The sequence below is a fragment of the Schistocerca gregaria genome, chromosome 1 (genome assembly GCF_023897955.1).
Source record: "Schistocerca gregaria isolate iqSchGreg1 chromosome 1, iqSchGreg1.2, whole genome shotgun sequence".
NCBI lineage: Eukaryota > Metazoa > Arthropoda > Insecta > Orthoptera > Acrididae > Schistocerca > Schistocerca gregaria.
Window position 1 is genome coordinate 540,866,459 of NC_064920.1, and position 23,788 is coordinate 540,890,246.

Below are 23,788 nucleotides of genomic sequence, written 5' to 3' on the forward strand. Positions count from 1 at the left end.
ATTTGAAACATCCCCTTAGAGAGCTGGCCGGAGTGGCCGAGCGGTTCTAGGCGATTCAGTCTGGAACCGTGCGACCGCTATGGTCGCAGGTTCGAATCCTGCCTCGGGCACGGATGTGTGTGATGTTCTTAGGTTAGTTAGGTTTTAGTAGTTCTACGTTCTAGGGGACTGATGAACTCAGATGTTAAGTCCCATAGTGCTCAGTCATTTGAACCATTTTGAACCCCTTAGAAGAGTGACAGTGCTGGTAAACCTCTTACGCTATTTGATTTTCAGATAGCTGAGCAAAACTACTCTTTATTTATTCTGATCAACAGTAAAGTGGCTTTTTTTTTTTTTTTTTGCGCAACGCAGTCTGACTGCATAGTTAGCAAATGAAAGATTTTGATAAAGAACAAACAATGTATTTACCTTAACGGTGTTCAAGAGTCATTATATATATATATATATATATATATCAGTTCATGACATCCGGTCTTACAAATTTCGTTTTTCTGACAGACACATGTCCAGATCGGCCGCTCTCAAAACTCTGCCATCTCTCTCCCCACATCCACCACTTGTGGCGGGTCACCTCCAACTGCCCAACGCTACGCGCTGTTCACATCCAGCTACCCAACGCTACAATAGCGAATATTCCAACAATGGCAACCAGCCACACATTGCACACGCCAAGGTCAGTGACTTTCATACAGAGCGCTACGTGGTGTTACCAACATATAAACCTAAACACCCTACTTACAAACTGTTTACCCCATCTCCCCGGAAAGCTATACATATCCTCCACTGGTAGTGCAATCACCTGCCATCTGTCAGTGGTTATCGCACGCTAACGTCGAACGTAGGCGGCAGCCATGTCAATGTGACTGGACTGCGCGTATGAATGTATTTTAGTTCATTTGGGCCACTTCTTGAACAGCTAAAAGGCAAAAAATAAAAAATAAAAAAGGGGGCAGCTGTTAGAGCCTATCAGAAATGGACGGGCTGGTAGTTGCATAAAAAAGTAAAAATAAAACACATTTCGTTACGTGGCCGGTACATTTGACTCAGCGGCGCCAGTTGACCTTAATGAATCACATTGGCAGATTACATCCGTGTGCCAGGCCGTTTTCGAACCCGGATCTCTTGACTCGCGCTGACAATGCGCTATTGAAGAACGCCTCGCTGCTGAAGCGGAGCTTGAAATCCGGGTGTCGGTCGGTATCCAGCGCAAGCTGCGTCGCCTGTGTAGCTGCCGTGGGTGCATTTCTGGGCGGCGGGAACGGTTTCACGGAATCCGTTACAGGGATAGCCTCATCCGATCTTTCTGGTGCGAGAACTCGTGTTTTACTGTCGCAATTGCGAAGGAATGGCCCGTCCCTAATAGCACAAAGTGAAGCTGATCACAGAATCGGTTAACATGCGGATAGCTCGAAGGAACTGTTAACTCCGGTGCTACCGTAGGAGGCGACAAATAACTCGAAGCCCGGCGGGAGTAAAAGGTGGGAACAAGCATTTGACCGGAGCGTAGCTAATTAAGCTTCTTGTTTGGGCGCTGCTCTGCCACAGGTCGAAGAATGTCCAACACCACAATCATGTAAAATGATGGCACAAAGCTTATTATGTAATCGAAGTTGGAGGGAGGACAAAGGAAAGGGAAGAAACTAATAATATCAGCTGCATCTGGATTTTTGTCGTATCAGCGGCGACGAGTGAAAATGAATGCCGGAGCGGGACTCGAACTGGGATCTCCTGATTGCTAGGCAACCATGCATAATGCGTATCGCAAATGCGCGGACTATCTCGGTGTGATCCACGGGTGACCCATACTTCCACTTAGCGCCACTTATCTGCAGCGCCCGTCCATCTCCTCCATGGACACTGTTTTAGAGTCCTGTACTGAAGGGTGTGTGTTAATTGTCCATAGAGGCGAAACAATTATAAGAAAGCGTGGTGTTTGTTTTTCCAGACATGTCCGAAAGAACAGACGTCACACATTGCCTCAAAGCTTATTACAATCATGAGGCCACAAATATAGTATGAAGAGGAAAGCATGTAAATGATAATTTTTGAAGATAACCACATGTATAAGTATCGAAAACATCTAAAGCAACATATAGCAATATATGGTTCGCTATTTTGTGATGCCATAGTGAAAATGTAATATTATAATAGATACTCACCCTACACTATCTGATCAAAAGTATCCGGTCACCTAATTCTGTACTTGCTGTAAAATGCTGTAACTTTCATCCCACATTGAGCGTTTTCTTACACACAATACACTGGACTCGCATTCGTGAGGACGACGGTTCAATCCCGCGTCCGGTCATCCTGATTTAGGTTTTCCGTGATTTCCCCTAGATCACTCCAGGCAAATGCCGGGATGGTTTCTTTGAAAGGGCACGACCGACTTCCTTTCCCATCCTTCCCTAATCCGAGCTTGTGCTCAGTCTCTAATGACCTCGTTGTCGACGGGACATTAAACACCAATATTCTCCTCCTCTTTACACACAATAAGGGGACGGCATCTTCTTCTTCTTCTTCTTCTTCTTCTTCTTCTCCTTTTACTTACACCTTTGTCCCACAGTTCGCAGAGTTGGCGTGGTTACAATCGGATTTGGCAAGGTTAATTGGAAGCGCTGGCCGGATGCCCTTCCTGGCACCACCCCATACCCCCTGGAACGAATCAGTGTACCCTACCTGTCTCCGTCAAGTGTAAAGCGTGGAATAGTGCGAACGTGTTTCAAATGTCTGCGAGGCTTGTAACTGAGGCGGGATATGGGGACCAGCCTGATATTCACCTAGTGTGATGTAGAAAACCGCCTAAAACCATATTCAGGCTTGCCGGCACACCGGCCCTCGTCGTTAATCCGCCGGGCGGATTCGATCTGGGGCTGGCGCGCCTACCAGAGTGCAGGAAGCAGCACGTTAGCGCTCTCGGCTAACCTGGCGGGTAATAAGAGGACCACATCCTAAGTACGATAAACACCCTCATACCATAATACCGCCTCCTCTGCATTTCACTGCTGACACTACCTACGCTGCAAGGTAACGTTTCCCAGGCAATCGCCAAACTCAAACCTTTCCATCGGTTTGCCACAGGTTACAGTGCGATTCATCACTCCAAATAATTTGTTTTCAGTCATTCAGTATCCAGAGACGTCGCTCTCTACACCACCTCAAGCGTGACTTTGGTTACAAGTGCTACTGGTCTTTTAGCTATTCCACACAGATCGTAATTTCAGTAGCAGATATTAGTATTTGGAGATGTACTTATGCTCTCAGGTGCCGCGATCGATATACTTTCATCTCATGGGAAAAAATGTATTTTATATAATATTTAGGGCAACTAACCTTCGAGAACTCATTATTTCTGTTGTTTTACCTACAGACAATAGTACTCCATATTTGATGTTCTGTTTTAACACGGAGTATAACTACACTCGTGTTCAAAAACATCATCTTGAACGACTAGGTTCAAACGGTTCAAATGGCTCAGAGCACTATGCGACTTAACTTCTGAGGTCATCAGTCGCCTAGAACTTATAACTAATTAAACCTAACTAACTTAAGGACATCACACACATCCATGCCCGAAACAGGATTCGAACCTGCGACCGTAGCGGTCGCTCGGTTCCAGACTGTAGCGCCTAGAACCGCACGGACACTCCGGCTTGAACGACTAGGGATAGGATGTTCATATTCAGAGCACATGTATATTGGTATGTTCTGCACAAATGATTAGCATTTCAGTCACCCCGGTTTAATGTGTTTCTTGTTGCCTAGTAGGCACAGAGACAACCATGGGGCAAGATAACTTGTTCCATGCGTGATGGCATAGATGCGTCTAAGGCGCGAATGGCTTCCTGTGGTATAGCCATCCATGCTACATTCACCTGGTTTCAAAGTTCATCTATGGGCTTGGCATTGGGTCACAGCACTTTTCCTGTCATTTCATCATATCCCACACATTTCTGGTTGGTGACAAGCCTGGTGGTCTAGCGCGCCAGAGGAAAAGGTTGATGTTCTGTGACACCAAGAAGGCATGTGTTCGTGCAGCAACATGTGGTCGCGCGTTGTCTTGCTGAAAAATGGCGCCTGCAGTGTTGTGCAGAAAAGGTATGCCTACGAGTCGCAGGATGTCAATCACAACTACGTGACACTGGCCACACAGCCCCAGACACGCACGGATTGCGATTTGCAGTTGTACATAGCACCCCGCACCATAAGGCCTTGAGTTGGTGCTGTATGTCTTGTGCGAATGCAGTCACCGGTATGCCGGTCCCCTGTCTCCGGCGAACCAAATAGCGTCCATAATTTTCAAACAAACAGAATCTGGATTCATCTGTTAACACTATCTGATGCCATTCCTGTCCTCAGTAACGTCTTCCGAACACCACTGGCGTCTAACCTTGTTTCTGCACATCCGTCAAAGGTAGACAGAGAACTGGACGATGCACACGTAACCCTTGTCATAACAAATAGCGACGGACTGTGACCCCTGATAGTGTACGATGTGTTACCCTCTTCCACTGTTCCACCAGAGCCGAGGAAGACGCATCTTTGTCCTGCAGTGCCATTCGGCTGAGGTGTCGATCTGCTATGGGGGTTGTCTGGGTGGTGCGACCTGACCCATTTTGTCGATTCCATGGCCTTCCGTGAACTATTCTGCTGCACACATTGGTTGCACTGCTGACATACTTCGTTCCACACGAGCAGCTATTTCCCGGATGGACGCATTCTCTCATGCTAATAATGCGCCCTCTTCCAAACTCACAGACTTGACGGTACGGTTTGCCTGCAAGGTATCCTTGACATCTGCTCAAGTCACACTGTTCTATTACTTTCGGTTTATAGCGACAACGAGGACCACAGGCTCATTTTACCGGTACGTGGTGATGCGGCGCGATATCGATGTTGACTTTGAACCCGCGGGCCAATGTGGTTCAAATGCTAATCGTTTCTGCAGAACGTACTAATGTACGTGTCCTGTGAGTATGAAAGTCCTCCCTATTATCGTTCAAGGTGTTCTGTTTTTTTCTGAACGTGAGTGTATTTTATTGTGCTGACGTCCGATTTATCTAAGGACTAAACGAGAGAAGTACAAGGTAAACGGTTTCTTTCCTCGCTGATCGTCATAAATAACTATGTAACAAATGTTCATAATTATTATTACATTTCTCTTGTCTAAAATACTTACAACACCTTGTGAATTTCATTATATATACGCGGTGACACCCCCGCCCCTCCCCCTCTCAAAAAAAGGTTACTTATACCAAAACAAGGAAAAAGTCTATCAATCATGAGTTCAAAAATGCATTGTTTAACAGCTATGAGTACTTGTTCAGTTCAAATCAAATGGCTCTGAGCACTATGGGACTTAACATATGAGAGCATCAGTCCCCTAGAACTTAAAACTACTTAAACCTAGCTAACCTAAGAACATCACACACATCCTTGCCCGAGTCAGGATTCGAAACTGCGACCGTAGCGGACGCGCGGTTCCAGACTGAAGCGCCTAGAACCGCTCGCCACATCGGCCGGCACTTGTTCAGTAGAAGAGATGAGTTTGACAGCAGCGAAGATAAACAAGTGCTCATAGCTCTTAAGGTAGGCATTTTAGAGCCAACGTTTACTAGATTTTTTTCTTCTTTCAATGTAAGGACTTGTCGGTGTTTTTGGGACACCTTATACAGTTCTTTCAATCATCTACGGACGCTACATCTCGTTGACTCCCTAAGCACGGTAGTTGTCCTAGTTGGACTGTTTGTAGCACGTTGGAATCCATGAGAATTCCTTCTACTGAATATATGTGATTGTTACAGGCACCCTCCGCAACGTTCGACGGTCCCTGTACGTCATTATATGCTCTTGCTTTAGCTGTGTTCTGTCATCTCTTCTCTACCTCACGATAATATGGCCAAAAGTCGTCTCGAGCACTTTCAGAAAGGTTGAAATGTCTTTCATGGACTTGTTACTCAGGTGACGTCAAGTGACTAGTCCACGTTTGAAGTCACTGACCTCTCCGTCAGGAGATCCACTCTACTGTTACTGCTTTATGACACCACAGTATTCTCCTCTTACTCTTATAACGAATCCTCCCCTCTTTTGACATCTAGTGGCTGATTCCGCATTTCATAGTGGTGTCCGTATACTTTTGATTAGTAATGTATATGTGGGATTCGATGAAGCAACGCTACCCCCATATTATGGACGCGGGCTGAAATTCCCCCACTCCCTGTTAAGCCGATGGTACACGGTAGCTAAGACTGCAGCTGCGCGGAAGCTCCCCTTTAGAAACCAGCGCCGTAACCTGAACTACTGCTGAGTGCAATCAGATGTCGCAGAAAGACTTCGATCTTCTAAAACGTGTTTAACAGCGATAGCGGAATTTTCCCAGCCGCAAGTGACTGCCACTTGAGATCGACGGCGTCGTCACTTTTATAACCTGGAAATTTTTTGGCGGCCTACTTTATTCCCGTAGATACCGTTATTTCGCTGACGTGTTTACTGCTTAATCTCCTTTCGAGAACAACATTTTGCGCAACGTTAGCTGTCAACACCAGTTCCTGGAATACACTGCAGTACTGACAGACACAGCAAGTGCTGTTCCTCTGAGGAGAACATATTATGTTTCTTCTTTTCAACATCTCGCGCATGCGGAAATGGCCAGTATTAAGATAAGTGATAACGGATTAGAAAATCTACTGAAATCTCTCAACAGAGGTAAAGCGATCGGGCCCGGCCGGATATTTGCATCGTCCTATGTAGATTATGCTACACTTCTGCCAGTAGTTTAACGTAAGTCGATGGTGCGACGAAGTATATCAAGCAGCTGGGAAAAGACGGTCATTCCAGTTTTCAAGAACGGTCTTCGGACAGGTACGCACAACTATAGACCTACATTCCGTCCGTCAGTCTGTTGTAGAATAATGGAACACGTTTTTGCTCGCGTATTATGGTCTTTTTTGCGGATTGAAAATCTATATGGGAATCAACATAGATTCGGAAAGCAGCGGTATGCCTGTTCGTTCACGAGGCCCAGAAGACAGTAGCTAGCTGCGTCCAGGTTGATGTTGTGTTCCTTGACTTCTGGAAGCATTCGACAAATTCCGCACTGTCGCTTAGTCAACGAAATAAATGCTTACAAGAACATCGGACCGACACTGTGTTTGAATTAAAGACTTTCTAGCTTGTCGCCCTTGTGTGTACGATGGCTTATAAACTCCATAAGGTTGCGAAAGATTTTAAATTTCGGTGTTTCGAAATGCCTTTTAAAGTATTAACTTTCATTACATAATAAAAAATATGTGAGTGAATTCCTAAAGGACCAAACTGCGCCGGCCCTTGTGACCGAGTGGTTGTAGGCGTTTCAGTCTGGAACCGCGCTGCTGCAACGGTCGCAGGTTCGTATCCTGCCTCGGACATGAATGTGTGTGATGTCCTTAGGTTAGTTATGTTTCAGTAGCTCTAAGTCTAGGGGACTGATGACCTCAGATGTTAAGTCCCATAGTGCTCAGAACCAATTTTTGAACCATACTGCCGACTGCTGAGATCATCGGTCCCTAGACTTACACACTACCACTTACGCTAAGAACGACACACACACACACACACACACACACACACACACACACATATGCCCGAGGAAGGACTTGAACCTCCGGCGGGAGAGACCGCGGACTCCGTGACATGGCGCCTCAAACCGCGCGGCCACTCTGCGCTGCAACATAATAACTTGCTATGTGAAATGAAGCAAGCGTCAACGAGTGTGTGTGTGTGTGTGTGTGTGTGTGTGTGTGTGTGTGTGTGTGTGAGCAAGTTACTTGTTCCATAGATGACTTAAACTATTCTTTTAACGAAATAATGTGGAACGAGTCAGTTTACAGTATATGTATGCACGGTTAGTGTTAACCTTAATGGCCACATTATTTTTTTAGTCTACTTTACTTAAAAAAGACAGTTTTTTTTCTCTGGCTGCCAGTTTTTAAATAGAAATTGGTCCATGGAACAAAAGGAGTTGTTCAGGAGAAATGATTTTCGGTTAGACTTAAAGCTTATTTTGCTACTGTCATACATTCTATGCTATGATCAAACATTTTTGTTGCTGCATTTGGAACTTCTTTCGGACTCACTGACAGATGTAATAGAGAGTAGTAAGGGGCATTTTCCCTCTATCGTTGTAGCAATGGACTTCACTCTTCTTCTCATATTGTGATGGATTATTTATGACGAGTTTCATTATGTTTGTGACGGCGTAGTTAAAATGCCTGGCTGCTTGATGATGTACCTGTATGACGTCCATTGTTGTTCACCAAAGATTATTTTTACTGCTCGCTTTCGTGTAATGAATACTTTTTTCCTTATTGGTGAATTATTCCATAAAATCAATCAGTAAGACATTATTGAAGGGAAATATGCAAAACAAAATGGTTCAAATGGCTCTAAGCACTATAGGACTTTACATTTGAGCTGATCAGTCCCCTAGACCTAGAACTAATTAAACCTAACTAACCTAAGGACATCACACACAAACCATGCCCGACGCAGGATTAGAACCTGCGACCGTAGCAGCAGAGCGGTTTCGGACTGAAGCGCCTAGAACCGCTCGGCCACAGCGGCTGGCTATGCCAAATATATCAGGGGGTTAATTTGTTTGTTTCCAAGGTTAGCAATTATAAGAAGATAGGAAGAGTGAAAGTAGATGAACTTGATTGTTTGCGAAGCTTATAACATGCTTCTTCCACTTATAGTTTTCGTCAGTATGTACACCTAAAAATTTGGAGCATTCTACCCTATTTACTGACTCCTGGTCATGTGTGTACGCAAGTAAAATACCTGTAATGTGACAATAAATTCGCCGACAAAAGGCGTACTATAATTAGGTACCATGTACGTGGGACATATAGATAGGTTCGATTCAGCTGGGCAGTGGTGACTGATATCGGTATGTTTTGAACTGTTAACTATACCTGGACGGTATCAAATCAACTCATGTAGACCTATGTTCTGTACGATATACTATGATCTTTTATGTTACGACACCACGGCAGCAGTGTTCTTTAAGTCGTTGACCAGTATGGAGCGTTGTTCTCGTTCGACTCTACAACGACAGCAGTTACACAGCGTGAATCGCGTACGCGTTGCACCGCAGATATTGCGGAAATGGAAAATGCTAATGGTGTGCTTTTTTCACAGAATGGATTGGTAGTCAGGAGCTCGTATTGTTAGCCAATCAAGAAATTGTAATACTTGGAAAGTGTATTTTTTGTGCAAACATGCATTTTTTTTAAAATGGAAAGATGCCCGTTGATGTTAACAAGTTAAAAGTAAGGTAAATTAGAATATCAGTGGTGTCTGTTGGAAGATTCTAGTGCGAATGATTTACGAGACATCGTATTTTGAAAATTTCCCACACTGACACTTGCACGATACCTGTGGTAGCGCACACTAAACAACAGCACAACACAAATACATACACTAGTTACGTGCATCATGACCAGTAAAGAGACAACTGGCCATCACATGGCCTAGCGGTTCTAGGCGGTACAGTATGGAACCGCGCGATCGCTACGGTCGCAGGTTCGAATCCTGCCTCGGGCATGGATGTGTGTGATGTCCTTAGGTTACTGAGGTTTAAGTAGTTCTCAGTTCTAGGGGACTGATGACCTCAGAAGTTTAGTCCCATAGTGCTCAGAACCATTTTTTTTACCATCACAGGTTGTGTTCAAAATGACCACGGCAGCCGCAATACACGCTTCCCTTCTGGTATGGGACTACTGCTGAACACGTGCTAACTTTTCAGCGGAGATGTCCCACCAGGCTTCAGTAAAACGTCGTTGCCTATCATTGGGACTAGTTGGTATGTCCTTGACGACAGCGTTTCAGCTTTCCCCACAGAAGAAAGTTTTGAGGCGTCAAATCCTGGGAACAGGCCAGGTCTTCTGCGTCCAATCCAACGATTTGGAAACAATTGCGGAGACATGCCGTAGTACTTCGTGCACTACGGACTGGACAGCCATCATGTTGGTACAGGTTCCTGCTAGTGTGCCGAGGAACGTCTTCTAGCATACGTGGAAGATAGTCTGTTAGGAGGTTGCGATACTTGTCCACGTTCAGTATTCTGTTACGAAAACCGGGCCTGTGAGGTGAGGGTTGACTATTCAAAACCACATATTTACACTCCATGAAATCTGACGTTTCACCTGACGAATTGTGGATTGTCACCACATCAATAGTGCGTTTCTCGGCGGTTTACCTGGCCATGACTGAAATATGTGGCTTCATCATGAAACAGGATACATGATACATCTGGAGCAGTCATCGTTTACATGCAGCTCTTGATGTGATAGGGACGGAACGTAAGTCGATGGAGAGCGCTCAGGACTCTTGCCTGACTCACGCCAGGACTCTTGCCTGACTCATGCCACTTCCACGTTCGATTGCGCGGTAACGAACGTGCGGGTTAACTGCAACAGCAGCAAAAACATTGAGTCCCCCCCCCCCCCCCCCCTCTTCTGTCTTAATTGCCGAGATGGTTGACATCTGTTGGCATATCTTGCCGCATACACCGTACACGAACGAACTGCTTTCTTGCTACTCTCTCCATATATCATGAGCATCTCGGCTTTTTCTGCATTGGTAAATCCCATTGTCACACATTAACGGACAAGCAAGTCGCAGTGCACTCAAGGAACATCCAGGCACAATAGAAGCAAACATAACAACATCGTACCTAGCACTACACAGGTTGAATGGCACAAGCAAGCGTCAGTGGGCCGGCCAGTGTGGCCGAGCGGTTCTAGGCGCTTCAGTCCGGAACCGCGCTGCTGCTACGGTCGAAGGTTCGAATCCGGTCTCGCGGTCTCGGGCGTGGATGTGTGTGTTGTCCTTAAGTTAGTTAGGTTTAAGTAGTTCTAAGTCTAGGGGACTGATGACCTCAGATGTTAAGTCCCATAGTGCTTAGAGCCATTTGAACCAAGCGTCAGTGTAGAAACCTTTAAAAATACGATAATTCGTAAACGACTCGCACTACAGTCCTGCAACAGCCGGCCGGTGTGACTGAGCGGTTGTAGGCGCTACAGTCTGGAACCGCGCGACCGCTACGGTCGCAGGTTCGAATCCTGCCTCGGGCATGGATGTGTACGATGTCCTTAGGTTAGTTATGTTTAAGTGCTTCTAACTTCTAGGGGACTGATGACCTCAGATGTTAAATCCCATAGTCCTCAGAGCCATTTGAACCATTTGAGTCCTGCAACGAACACCGCTAACATTCTAATTTATCCTACCTTTATTTTGTTAATGTTAATTAGCATTGTTCCATTGTAGAAAGTACGTTTGCATAAAAAATATTAATACAGTCTGCTTACTGGCTAACAGTACGGGCCCCTGACTACTATCCATTCTGCGGAAACCACACATCAATAACACTTTCCATTTCTGCAGTGTCTGTGGTGCAAGTTTTAGGTGGTTCAGCCTGTATATTTAAATGACGGACGCACATATAATGAATAAGCATTTGAAAACAGTACATCGCCTAAATAAGGTGATGGCGTGACGTAAATGACCTCAGATCAGGTCACCGTAGTATGGCCGAGGTGGGGAATATAATTGTCTTTTAAGATCCTGTATAGTTTTCTGCAGACAGGATCCATCCACGAGAAGATTAAAAGTATGCGATGACTGTCAAGTGGAGTGACATAGTGTTCTCCAAAATACGCGCACGAGTATTTGACTGCAGACGTGTGCCGCGTTGCAGAGGTAGCGCCTATCGTCCTACGCACTTAGTATAGACAGCGGGCCTGACACGTGAGTGTGATACGGCCACACCTTGCGCTGGTCGTCAGGGAGCAGTCAGGGCGACACGTTATCACCGCCACACGCACGGGGCACTCCATCTTCCAAGTCGTGTCGGCCTGTCAAGGGTCCGCGCCGAACACGTCAGTTCAGCTTCAGCCGGGATGACGAGGTCGCCGTCGGGTAGCCAGGACTCTAACAACAAACACGCCGAGCATTACACTGCGAATCAATCGTAATTTCAAGCTTGGGCAACAACCACCTGATAACACTCATGCCACGCAGGACATCTTTTCGTTGATGGGCGTAAAAACTGCACTTTCACGAATTTTAGTCCTCTTCTGAACTACCTATTTGGAAACTGGCTTTGAGAGCTTTGATTTTATCCATACTGGATGAGAGGTCGTGGTTGAGAATGTCAACGTTAAAAAATATATCGGCTCAACTACTTGTTTACAGTGTAAAACAATAAGATTGACGCGTTTCGGAAGTCAAGCTTCCATCATCAGAATAATAAAAAGTAATTTAACCTGTTAAAACTCGCAAAAATGGGTCATGCACCAGGCCCAATAAAATTGATAATAAAATTAAAACATCGTGGCTACTTCCCTTGTTGCAGCCCTGTCTTTCTAGGTGCATCTCCACATAGTCGTCAAAATATAAAAAAACTCTAAAATGGTGTCGCCTATGGTGTTCAACATCTAACCACATGGCTCTCTCCTCTATCGTCGTAAACCGCCCGTGCGTCTTCGTTGATACCACACACCACGTAGCCAAACACGCCACTGAAACGTGAGTGATTGTTCAAATGGCTCTGAGCACTATAGGACTTAACATCTGTGGTCATCAGTCCCCTAGATCTTAGAACTACTTAAACCTAACTAACCTAAGGACATCACACACATCCATGCCCGAGGCAGGATTCGAACCTGCGACCGTAGCGGTCACGCGGTTCCAGACTGAAGCGCCTAGAACCGCATGGCCACATCGCCCGGCGAAACGCGAGTAAGCTCACGCGCAAGTAAACAAAGTTACAAAGAACATAGCAGATGCGCAAAACTATAGACCTGTACCTCTGACGTCGATCTGTTGTAGAATTTTAGAACATGTTTTTTGCTCGAGTATCATGTCGTTTTTGGAAACCCAGAATCTACTCTGCAGGAATCAACATGGGTTCCGGAAACACCGATCGTGTGAGACCCAACTCGCTTTATTTGTTCATGAGACCCAGAAAATATTACATACAGGCTCCCAAGTAGATGCCTTTTTCCTTGACTTCCGGAAGGCGTTCGATACAGTTCCGCACTGTCGCCTGATAAACAAAGTAAGAGCCTACGGAATATCAGACCAGCTGTGTGGCTGGATTGAAGAGTTTTTAGCAAACAGAACACAGCATGTTGTTATCAATGGAGAGACGTCTACAGACGTTAAAGTAACCTCTGGCGTGCCACAGGGGAGTGTTATGGGACCATTGCTTTTCACAATATACATAAATGACCTAGTACATAGTGTCGGAAGTTCCATGCGGCTTTTCGCGGATGATGCTGTAGTATACAGAGAAGTTGCAGCATTAGAAAACTGTAGCGAAATGCAGGAAGATCTGCAGCGGATAGGCACTTGGTTCAGGGAGTGGCAACTGACCCTCAACATAGACAAATGTAATGTATTGCGAATACATAGAAAGAAGGATCCTTTATTGCATGATTATATGATAGCGGAACAAACACTGGTAGCAGCTACTTCTGTAAAATATCTGGGAGTATGCGTGCGGAACGATTTGAAGTGGAATGATCATATAAAATTAATTGTTGGTAAGGCGGGTACCAGGTTGAGATTCATTGGGAGAGTCCTCAGAAAATGTAGTCCATCAAAAAGGAGGTGGCTTACAAAACACTCGTTCGATCTACACCTGAGTACTGCTCATCAGTGTGGGATCCGTACCCGATCGGGTTGACGGAGGAGATAGAGAAGATCCAAAGAAGAGCGGCGCGTTTCGTCACAGGGTTATTTGATAACCGTGATAGCGTTACGGAGATGTTTAGCAAACTCAAGTGGCAGACTCTGAAAGAGAGGCGCTCTGCATCGCGGTGTAGCATGCTCACCAGGTTTCGAGAGGGTGCGTTTCTGGATGAGGTATCGAATATATTGCTCCCCCCTACTTATACCTCCCGAGGAGATCACGAATGTAAAATTAGAGAGATTCGAGCGTGCACGGATGCTTTCAGACAGTCGTGCTCCCCGCGAACCATACACGACTGGAACAGAAAAGGGAGGCAATGACAGTGGCACGTAAAGTGCCCTCCGCCACACTCTGTTGGGTGGCTTGCGGAGTATAAATGTAGATGTAGATAGCGATGCTTTGCGGCTTAATAATTTCGAAAAGTCAGCTGTAGCCATGCGTTCTTGGGAAACGGGACACCCCATGTTGGGAATAGAGCAGGATCTCGTTATTTGACATAGACAGAACAAAGGCAAAAAGCTGGATCTACTAGAACAGCTGTAAATTACGATAGATAGCGTGGATAATCAGGACACACTGAATGAACAGCTAACTGGTGATACAAATAGCGTTTTCAAACATTTCACTGGTTTCTTTAAGTAACTACATTTTTAGCAATTGGCAGGATACCATCATTTCATGAGGTCCTTGGAACATGTATACGTTATCTGTTTGTATATACATCTCCGTGACTTCCTTGTTTACATGCGCGTGAGCTCACTCGCGTTCCAGTGTCGTGTTTGGCTACGTGGTGTGTGGTATCAACGAAGACGCACGGGCGGTTTACGACGATAGAGGAATGAGCCATGTCGTTAGATGTTGAACACCATAGGCGACACCATTTTAGAGTTTCTTTATATTTTGACGACTATGTGGAGATGCACCTTGGAAGACACGGCTGCAACAAGGGAAGTAGCCACGATGTTTTAATTTTATCATCAATTTTTTGTGCCTGGTGCATGTTCCATTTTAGCGAGTTTTCACAGGTTCTTTTACTTTTTATTATTCTGATGATGGAAGCTTGACTTCCGAAACGCGTCAATCTTAGTGTTTTGCACTATAAACAAGTGGTTGAGCCGATATATTTTTTAACATTGGCTTTGAGAGGATAGGGAAAGACGTGTTGTAACCTTCTAGGCCTGCCCACAGCGTACGACACAGTCCGGAGAAGGAGGTTTTTAATAAAAGGCTGTTCCCTGCACAAATATCATCTTCTTTTTCGACATTATTCAGAATAACCGCCAGTTTTAAGTTTTTTCCGCTACACTGTTCGCCCAGAAGCTTGCCTCGCAAGTTTATACACGCGGATGACATCTGCATAGTGGCTCAGTGGACGAAACCCTTCAGACAGGCAAAATGTATTCGCAGCTCCGAATACGATTAGACATCAGCCTGTAGATGGTTTTAAGGCGGTTTTCCATCTGCCTCGGAGAATGCGGCTGGTTCCCCTTATTCCGTCTCAGTTACACTATGCCGGCGACTGCTGCGCAAACACTGTCTCCACGTACGCGTACACCATAGTTACTCTACCACGCAAACATTTGGGGTTACACTCGTCTGGTATGAGATGTTCCCTGGGGGATCCACTGGGTTCCGTGTGGGGAGGCTGCGGGGCGAGTGGACTGCTGTGGCCTGTTTATGGGGTTGTGAATCACTGAGGGCTGCGGCGGGAAGACGCGCCTCCGTCGTTTCTAGGTCCCGGTTCAATACGCAATACACAGTGGCAAAACGACGATAGTAACATTCTCTCTCGCAGTGCAGTAATCACAGAAAGTATGCGAGCACTAAGGGGCGTGAACTCTGTGATATATGGAGATTGAGACTTGCACAGATAGCCGGCCGCGGTGGCCGTGCAGTTCTAGGCGCTTCAGTCCGGAACCACGCGGCTGCTGCAGTTGCAGGTTCGAATCCTGCCTCGGGCATGGATGTGTGTGATGTCCTTAGGTTAGTTAAGCTGAAGTAGTTCTCAGTCTAGGGGACTGATGACCTCAGCAGTTAAGTCCCATAGTGCTCAGAACCAGTTGAACCAAAGCATCTGGGAGGGATGTTGGATAACTCGCTTACCCACAGAATCTACCTTCGGAAAATAGTTGCAAACTTCATAGAGTGCGGACGGAGAGACTTTGACAACGTCGGCATTGGCCTTGGTTTATTCATTAGCTCAATACTGTTCAGGTGTATAGATCGCATAATGGATACTCGGGATCGATAAAAGTGCGCATTGTATCTGGTAAGCTCCCGGTGCTAAGCAGTGCTGTTCTATCTTATATAAAAAGACAGCAGTCTCCAGCTTAGTTATGGCCACGAATGAAGAAGAACCAGTTTCTTCCTCTATACGACAATCCAGTGAGGTTTTGTTACGAGGCTGAAATGTGCACTGCAAGCAAAATCTCCACATCTGTGCCTGATTGAACATGTGTGGGACGAGCTCGGACGTCAATACCATCTCACTGACAGTATCCTGGGTATCAAGGACCATATGCAACAGTTGTGGGCCGGTTTGGTCCAGGAGAGCACACAACCGCTTTATGAGACCCTCCCCAACCGAATCAGTGCATCCACTCAGGTCAGCGGTGGACGTCGCCGTAGTCCTAAGTGGGTTCACACTACTAAGTTCCCCTTGAAGTCACATTTCGTTTCCTTCTCCCCTCTTGCAGCTTCTTTTCTTCCTTTTTTTTCTCTTTGGTCAGGCAGTATCTTTATAGCTCTTATTTCTTAGTTTCTGAGCAGTACTATTGTTTGTAAAAATATTGAGAATGTTTTAAACACTAAATATATTTATTTGAAATTGCCCAACAGCTTCAAACGGTAAATGGCAGGGTTGATCAATAAGGACTGACACCGTTTTTTTTCTTTCTTCATTGATGTTTATTACTTAATTTCAACATTTACGCAATCTTTTTCAAAGATTTCGCCTCCTACTTGTTTGTACTTTTTTATAGCGTCTCTGCCAGTCTTTGAACACCTGGCGCAGGTCATTCTTTGTCAGGTCCTTGAGAATCGTCCTTCTCTGAAGTCCTTGAATCACCGTGACACTGTTGTACGAAGTAGTGCATCTTCGCCGTACGCCTGCTGTAGCCTTCTGTAGTTTTCAGTGGCTGTGTGGTTTATAGGAACACAGAATTTTATTGTGCCGTATTGTTCCTCTCGCGTCACCTCCATTGTTTGTTAAGCGAAATTCAAACAGCATAGCCGGCCGTTGTGACAGAGCGGTTCTCGGCGCCTGTCTGGAACCGCGCGACCGCTCGGTGGCAGGTTCGAATCCTGCCTTAGGCATGGATGTGTGTGATGTCCTTAGGTTAATTAGGCTTATGCAGTTGTAAGTTCTAGGGGCTGATGACCTCAGATGTTAAGTCCCATAGTGCTCAGAGCCATTTGAACCATTTGCAAAGAGCGTCCACAAAATAGAGCATTAGTACCAACATATCGATACGAGAGTTCTGCCGCCTATGGACATTATACATAAATACGCGCTCTTTGAAATATTCATCTCACAGGTTGGAAACTATCACGGAAACTACAGGTAGAAATCTGTATCAGTCTTCGTTGATCAACTGGATTAAAAAATAGTCTAGATCGCAATACTATTTTATTATGGACCAGTTCCGACTTCGCGCAGAAGTCATCTTCAGAAAATGGCTGTTGCTGGCACCTCCTCGGATCCTCACGCAGTCGAAACCTGTCATTAGTAAAATATTGTTGCGATCTAGACCGTTGTTTTAACCCAGTTGCATTACCAGATCGCTGTTTCTCCTCTGGACAATATTATCCAGATTTATTCTTTGTTGATCAAGCCTTGTAATAAAAAATACGAATGTCCTGCAGCGGTCGGGGAGAAGCGTGTCTAGAAAGGCACACAGTGGCTCAACAACACTGACGATAACTGCGCTGAGGAGATACTAAAATTCAATAATGCCTGTAGTGGTGCATTGTCATCCTGAAACACTATGCCGTTGTCGGTGGACATACTACTAAATCTCGTGACCTAACGGCGTACCGATGTTAGTGTGACTGCCACGTCTTTAGTTTGTTGTGAGGCTGGAACTGCTCGGGCAGGCGGTCCACACTTCCCGGATCGACAGCTGGAGCAAACAACGGGTGACACAGACCTAGTGTCGATTAGATAAGGCGCGAGCATAAACAAGCAGCGGTTCGCGCCGGCTGTTTCCACGTTTGTCACTCCGCCCAGGATCAGCTCACGTGCTGAAAACCATGTCATCGATTCCCACACATGTTTCGCCAAACTTTTCTGCTCTCTCTCTCTCTCTCTCTCTCTCTCTCTCTCTCTCTCTCTCTCTCTCTCTGTGTGTGTGTGTGTGTGTGTGTGCGCGCGCGCTCTCTGTAAGTACTTTCCAGATGCCCCTCTCAAGGAAAAAATAAATTATGGAACATTTAAGCAGCAACACAAGTCGATAGTGTACCCACGGTGGCGTCTGCTCCTTCTTCTCTCATATATCAACTAATGAGATTTTTTTTCTAGACGGAAAATGTGTTGTAGGAACTCCTACTTTGATCGTAATCTACATATACGCAATTGCGGAGCGAGCTATGTAAAACCTCCACATAAAATTGCTTGTAGAAAAGGTAGACACCAGACAGATTCACTGTCGAATTCCAAGGTAAAACAGTTCTATCCCCAGCTGGAAGGTTGCTATGAACACCCCAGTGTTTTACTAGACTTAGCTTTCTTTTTCTTTTTTTTAAGTAGGTGGGTAGCTGTTGCCTACCTCTGATCATTCAACTGACCTACGCAGCCATTTATAGGGAGATCTGCTGTTCAACATGGACTCCATGTCACGGTAGAACCTGTCAATTTTCGGTATGCAAATCCTTGCGAGACGTGCTGGAAGCGACAAGTGACATAAAAAGCCTTGGACAGACCGGGGGTTGGACCCGCAATCTTTGGACTTGTACTGGACACCAACTCAGCCAGCGCAGAACGATGGGCGAATCCTGAAGAAAACGTTGCTCACCCTCGTCGCACCGATCTTGGAGTGTTGCTTCTGAGTCTGGGACTCTTGCCAGGCAGTATAGTAGAGGAATCAGCAAAGAGAGAAAGACGAGCGGCGCTTATCGTCACTGGTTCATTTGCGAGCAGAACGCGTGAAAGGGTTACGTCGTCAAACTCGCGGGCCAGACGCTACAGAAGAGCCACTGCGCATCAAGGACGACCTAAGTATTAAGACCAGGAAACCATCGACTCCTTACAGAATCGAATTCCCGATTATAAAACAGTTTCTAACGTCTCATTGCAAGTTAATTAATCTGTTAAATGTTTGACGTCAAGCATATAAGCTAGAAAAAGTTTAGAAAAGGTTTGAAATCATGCTTAAAGTTTGTTGGAAGTCGCCAAGTGTTCTCATTATGAATCACTGGATGCATATAGTCTGGGTAATAAATTAAAACACCATGCCTAATGGTGAGGTTTCACTGCAGGAAGAGCTAAAATGTCACAGGCGATACACTTTGCTACCTTTCATCATTTTAAGGTGGTGTCAGTGGGGAAAAGTTTCGTAAAGGTAAATAGTAAATAGTAACTCGTCATCTACCCAATTCTTCCTAGTGGTTTTGACAGTTTATTAGTGAAACTCTATCAAAATCCCCACAGTAGTTTCTGAAATCAGCCTACGCATACGGTCAGGAAAACGGAGTGGGGGACTTTAATTTATGATAAGTATTGATGTCGGTCAAGGTTCGTTGCTCTCTGGAGACTGTTACTATACTGCTTTTCCGCCAGATATCGCTTACTCTCTAACTGACCAGTTCGTAGCTCCCATCGTTGTCACGATATGTCACTCCAAACGCCAATCCAAAATGGAACAGATAACAACGCCTATTTTACACATTCACCATTACTATAAACAGTAAAAAATGTACTCAAACCTTCCTCGTGATTCATTTTATCTATTAGCTAAAACCATACAAAAATTTCTACGTTAGTTCCCAAAATTGGCCGAAATATACTGACAGAAAAACGCGGCTGGAAATTTATGGTAAGGACTATGGGACCAAACTACTAGAGTCATCGGTCCCTAGGCTTACACACAAATTAAATTAACTTTAACTAACGCTAAGGACAACACACACACACACACACACACACACACACACACACACACACACACATATATATATATATATATATATATATATATATATATATATATATACCCATGCCCGAGGAAGGACTCGAACCTCCGACGGGGGAAGCCGAATGCGGCTGGGGGGTTTAATTTTCGTATGTATAGACAGCCTTAATACGGAGCAAATTTTTCTTACAGAAACCACAGGAAAATGCACCACACGTGAATGCAAAATCGTTCTTATTAAAGAAAAATGCTTAAGAAATCATGTTGTTAAAGAAACAGGGTTATATTGTGGAGTACTGGAGCGATGTAAAGTGGAATGGCCACATACAAAACGCGTTCAATAAGTAAGGCCACACATTTCTTTCTCGGCCAGCTTCGCATATATAATGCGGAATTTGTTGTGGGACATCGTTCACCATTCCGCGGCGCTTTACTTAGACTTAAGAATTGCGTCTGTAATGGTGCTTTCCAAGCAGAATGCTGACATTTAGTTTCTTTTGGCGGAAAACCAGTACATCGAAGATATTGAAAAAAGTCCCTTGCAGGATGTCTACGGAAACCTGGCTATGAACAAAAGCACGGTGAGTGGTTGGGCGAGGCGTCTGTCATCACCGCTACAAGGTCACGCACTCTTTTTGATATCGCACTTGCCGGCCGGCCGAACACACCTGTGAATCCTGCGACGTTTGGAACGTGCGGGGGAACTCTCATTGTAGGTGATGGACGGATGACAGACGCCGAGCGGCACAACTGTTTGTTGGTGGTGCTGATAACACCCGTCCACCAGTTGGGCTGTTCAGAGGTGTGTTGCCCGCTGGTTCTCTCGTCGCTAAATAGAAAGAGCAACGAGGGACCATCTTACTCGCCCAAAAAACTATTATTCCGCGGAAAGCAGTACGTGGGTGATGGGGGAGGTTATTGATACAGCAAAACGTTGATTCTGACAACGACCAGTCTAGTGGTAATACGCTTGTATTGCCACTCCTCCCACGCCCTTCCAATAAGGTGGCGTAAGGCTGCCGCATTGCACGGAGACCATTTTGAAAAATAAGATTTTGTAGCCAAAGTAGTGGGGAATTCAAATAAAACCAAACTGATTTTAGAGAAATAAGAGTTGCACTACTTATTGAATGCCGCTCATAGTATTCAGCCCCTCATTACTTATCAAGGAAAACATCGAACAGAGGACGGTCGAAGTTTCCATTTGTTGACCTGTTTTACCTGACAGTTTGATTGTACGTATCTTCAAACATATAATGCAAAAGTCTGAGGAGTCTTTCAGTTTTTCAATCTTTGTTTGAAATAATACTAACAAAAACTTAAAATCAGTTAACTGAGAAACCGGTTATTTTGATTGGTTTGAACAGTCAGGTTAAACTGTAAATTGAGAAAAACAGGGATAACCGCCATCGCTAGCTTGAGCGTTGCCGGGACTCCCCACGAACTTCAGTGGCAGATAAGAAAAACTTCGGTATCACGGAGAGGTTTCCTGTTGAAATTCCGAGAGCGTGCGTTCCGAGAAGAATCGGGCAACATAATCACTTCCTCTCAAACACGTCTTTTGCGAAATGAGCGTGCTGAGAAAATCAGAATGATTAGAGCTCAGCCAGAAGTTTACGGACAGTCGTTCTTACGACATACAATTCGCGAAGGGAACAGGAAAATGGGGAATTGATTATGGTATCAGTAGTATCCTCCGACTTATACCGCAAGGTGGTTTGCAAAGTACAGATGTAAGTAAGAGTTTTAGTAAAAGAAAAATTACTTCTCTCCTACTTGCTACTCAACAACTATTCCTTTCCATGTTCTGCGCTCTTCTAGTGTTACATTTATGGTTTACCTCGCCAGTTTGCGAATTGTTAATTTTGAAAATTTCACTCGCGGAGCACCGGGATAGCAGGTTGTTCCGGCAATTACTGTCGTGGGCCGCAAGTTGTCATTACGCTAAAGTGCTACTATCGCCTGACGTGGCGTGTTAAAGCGAGACCTTGCTCCAGAAACCCGTTCGGCGATAGCCCGCTATCTGGCCCGGCGTCCTGCGCGCACGGCCGCCCTGGAGCAAATTCGCGGCGAGTTTGCAGTCGAGGAAAAAGCGGCCGCTTGCCGACGGCCGGCGGGCAGCGATCGGGGCGCGTTTGTGGAAACGTGGCGGCCGGGTTACGTCAGCAGCCACGGTCGGTAATCACGTACGGGGAACGCGATAACGAAACGCCAGCTGCCAGCAGGCGGCGCAGAGGTCACGGGGGCGGAGAATGGTGGCAGGCCTGCTGGCCGCTGTCTGCCAGCTGCAGCAGCGTCACTGCGTCAGTCCGGCTCCAGCTGGCGTGCCGCGCGCATCGGCTTCCACTTGCACACTGCCCTCTGCTCGCGCGGGTCGGCTACGTCACACAACGCCTGGCCCACCAGCTTCCGTGCTAGAGCGCCGCGCTCCATTGTTGCGTCACGAACTGACTGGATTTGCATTCTCTCCTCTTGCAGCTAAGGTAAACAGTTTTCTTCTACAACGTTATACATGGACACGGAAACTTTCATGTCCATGCTTGATTAGTTGTGTGTGTGTGTGTGTGTGTGTTTAGGGCTAGCATACGTCCTTTTCTGGGCATGTCCGTTGTTTGCACCCTGACATTTGCGTCCGGAAGATTATTTTTTTTTTCAAGTTGTTAAAGAGTCCTGAATTTTGATTCATTTTGAGTTCAGAGATCAATTGTGCGACAAATTTTCAGCGCGGCGTCCGACGCTGGCAAATCTGAATGATGTAATAAGCGACCGTTGAAGTCAGCACGCAACTTTGTCCCCAGCCTCCACTGTTATGATCGTTACGTGTCTAAGTACTATGAACCTGAGTGGTATAATTGTTATAACAAGCTTAATTTAATATAGTATTCATTGCCACAAATACGCACAGCTTCTGAATATAAACGTTTAAAAATAAGCGTTCAGGAAACCATGTTACTTCCACGTGTCATTTCTGCCACAGAAGATGATTGCACTAAGCACGATAGCAAAAGCGTTCCCTCGTACCATTACTCACCCGGAGAACTTCTACCTCTGCGCCCTGACTCAGTCAAAGTTCATGGGTCAAGAATAGTAAACAGTCACTGGTTCTCTGTGTAAATATTGCTACTGTAGTATTCTGGATGTGTTTGGGAAAACCTATAGTAGACCGTGTTTTTATGAGGGCTATGAATTTTTTACTTTCTTTTCGGGGTTACTACATTCATGAACTACTTATACAGAAAGGGTTCCTATGAATTATTGAGTGAAAAGTATTTGTGGTGGTAAATTGCGCTCATTTTATCGCTTTTCCATTATTAATGTATATTGTGTAATTAAGAGTCGTTGTGTGGCTGTTGAATGACGTGTTCGGTTTTTAATTCCAAAATTTGCGACGTATCTGCTTCTTTCATTCTCAAAATTTACAAAAGTCCTCATTTTCTGCATTCAAAAAGATGTTAGGCCTAGTGTATGTTGTAGTCATCAGTGCAGAAACTGGTTAGATGCAGCTTTCAAAACTAGCCTATCTTGTAGGAGCTCTTTTCCCCCCCGTATCTCCACAAATGCAAAACTAAATCCATTCGAATCCGTAGCTTCTTGTAGGCTCCCGCAGCCTGTATTAAATCATCATCTACGTGACTGCTCTGTGATTTCGTACGCATGTGCTTGGCAGAGAGGTCGTGTAACCACCCTCACACCACGAGCGTTCCATTCTCGAATTGCACTACCGATAAAGGAACTCTTAATCTTTCCGTCTGAGTTCTTGATTTCTCTTGTTTTATTACGATGACCATTTCGCCCTGCGTAGATGGGAGTCAAGACGAGGAGAACGTTGCCGATTGAAATTTCGTGAAAAGAAGCGCTGCGACGAAAAATGTATTCGTTTCAATGATGACTATCCCATCTCACTCTTGTCACATTCTTCCCT

The 23,788-nt window shown here is 45.3% G+C and overlaps 1 protein-coding gene across 3 annotated transcripts in view; it reads left to right on the top strand.

Annotated features, from left to right (window-relative positions):
* The window catches only part of LOC126355684 (organic cation transporter protein-like), a 580,417-nt gene that overhangs the window by 489,612 nt on the left and 67,017 nt on the right, over nucleotides 1–23,788 (top strand). Inside the window, exon 1 of one of the 3 annotated variants that reach the window (XM_050006053.1) lies at nucleotides 21,948–22,349. The exons of the other annotated variants lie outside the window; for them this stretch is intronic. The gene's annotated coding sequence lies outside the window, so the exon portion shown is untranslated. Of the gene's footprint in view, nucleotides 1–21,947; nucleotides 22,350–23,788 lie in introns of those variants that run through there. 3 annotated transcript variants of the gene reach the window in all.